A 2,641-nucleotide genomic window follows, 5' to 3' on the forward strand; every position below is an offset into this window, starting at 1 on the left:
AAAAACACCGAATTGATTAACCTTTTAACGAAGAACCTGATTTCTGCCCCTGATTGAACTCAAAAATAACTTCTGATTTTTATCTTCGGCAGAAATGCAGACGTCGACAAGAGTAGTGCCCCTCATTAGATTTTCTTCCTGCCGCGCTTGACAATGCGCAGAACTGTCAAAGGTCAACAAACGGAGAGAAGTGTACGAAGTCGGATATGTTAATGCGAAAGCATTTCTTGTCTAATGAATGGCGTGTACAAAACCTGCCGGAAGAGCGGGTCATCACGAAAATGACCATTCGAAAAAAGAAATTCACCGGAATTTCGGTTCGAACCCAGATTCTCTTTGTGCCAGGCGGGCAGGCAACGCATACGTCACGAAAAGTTGTTGGTTGAATAGGGGCACGAAGTGAGCGAGTTGTGGTGTGTACGGCGATAAAATGTGTAAGAGATTTGTCCTGATGTTCTGCAGCGATGACTTGCAAAAAGTTGCTGATGTCATTCAAGGGTCACTTGATAAGTGCCACGCTACAGCGATGACTGCGCAATAAACAGTTGCTTACATTCAAACCCAAATGCTTCCGCATTTTTCGAATGCAGCAGACTGAGGTGTTCTACATTTTTTAATTATCTTCTCTGCTGAGCTTCAGAGCGAATTTGCAAAAAGTCTAGACGAAAGTCAGTCGTATCTTCAGCCTGCCTAACACAAATCTACCGGGGCACTTAGGTCTGCTTACCTGCTATGAATGCGAAAGCATTGTGAAGTACTCCTGTTGGCGTTGGTGCCTTTGTGGTTTGTGCCTTTAACTTAGTTCGCATTGGTCACTAAACCGTACACCATTCGGAGGTCCGTCGGTCATTGCCCCTTGTATGCAGAATTGGTAATTCTCTACTTAACATTCATAGATCGTGGCGAGTCCTCATACCACTACCAGCGCAGCGGTTAAGAGATGCGATACTACACTGGCAGGTGGCTGTTCATGTCACAGCCACCCGTAGGCATTGTCCGATACATGTTGCTCTTCCCGAGCAACCTGTCGCACCGCTGGCGCGATGCTTCTCCGAACATTCCCGAGCTTGCCCGACCTTTCTCCGGCAAAAATTTTGAACTAATTTTGAAGTAACTCGGGTAAGCTCGGGTAAGTGTCCGCACTTCGTGTACACACTTTCTGTGGGTGCCTCGCGTAAGCCAAGTAATGCCCGTGCATTAAAAACAATCTAATTTTAACATTTTACAGCGAAAGCAGGGTTACTATACCCTCTCCGCCCTTCCCTCCTACTACCCACGGATGCTACTACCCACAGATTCTTCGTCAGACCACCGCCGCTATCATTTCAGTGTTGCTAGAAACGGCGTTATTCTATATACTCAGTAGAATGCTGAAAAGAACTGTTTTGTGTGCACAATTATGCCATTATCTATTCGATGGTGACAAAGACGACGAACTCTTTTCTGTGACGCCTTTCTAGAACAAAATCATTAACCTGTAACCTGTACCTTCAGCACTTTCTGACGTCAAACAACGCGCACTGACTAAGCCTAGTAGCTCTGTAAACACGGAAGCAATCTGAAAATTTGGTGTGTTTCATGGCAAAAACTTTGTGGTGCAGCATCTTCATAGAAACCGAACGCTTCGTGCGATGTTATTTTGCCATGAACGTGGGGCAAAGCACAGTACAGCGGCAACGACGAATTGATGCTGAGGCGAGAGGCCCGGGCGCCGCCATATTGCTCGGATTTATACCGGCATGTAGAGGCGGGCGGAAGCCGGACGCGGTCGCGCCCAGATTGGCTCGCGCTGACAATACACATTGACCACTCCCGGCGGGTGGCTGATCACCCGGCGAACATGTCTAGCCCGACTTGATCGACGGCGATCAGCCGCTGGTCGCCGGTCTGCCGTTCGCCAGTTTTTCGCTGTAAAATCGCGTGGCCGTGGTAGCAGCACTCCTTCCAAGAAGACCAGGAGGCAGTGTCGTCCGATAGGCTCGGTCTGATGAGCCACTGCGGGGGAGACTCCGAAATCTAGGAGCGGATCGCGGCATGAAGAATTCTGGAGGGCGGTGGCGGGATACTAGATGTCAATGTTCACTTCGGCGGTGTGCTGAAACCCGCGATTCGGAAGGGGTGCTCGTCGAAGTAAGGCGCAGCAACTGCGAAAAACCTCGACCTCACAACCTGCCCTCACTGAGGACGACCTAACTCAGCCTTGAACTCTCATGAGCTTGAGGCCCGATCTGCTGAACAAACCAAGTTTCGAGCTGTCGCAGAATTCACCCCAACCTCGCTCTTAATTGACTCAGGTGAGGTTGAGATCAATCTGAGGTGGAGGCCAGCCTCGTTAGGTCAAAGCCTGATTAGTATTCCCACATCTGGTGGCTCGGAGGTTTACCTTTCCGGTACGGCCTTCGCTTTTCACTTACAGCTCTGAATTCGGTGGGGATTGCAGTGTGCAGGAGCATCAACAGCCGAGGATTCTCGTCCTGCACGCAAGAGCCAGCTGTGTTACACGACATAAAGGTGGTTTGCTATACGGTGGTATAGGCGTAGGATGAATATCACGGAACAGACACTGCGAATAGAGTCTCGGCAGTGTAGTTGTCTAGCAGAATCGTTTCTGCCCTCCGAGATTCCTTCCCAGTTTCTTTTT

The sequence above is a fragment of the Amblyomma americanum genome, chromosome 11 (genome assembly GCF_052857255.1).
Source record: "Amblyomma americanum isolate KBUSLIRL-KWMA chromosome 11, ASM5285725v1, whole genome shotgun sequence".
NCBI lineage: Eukaryota > Metazoa > Arthropoda > Arachnida > Ixodida > Ixodidae > Amblyomma > Amblyomma americanum.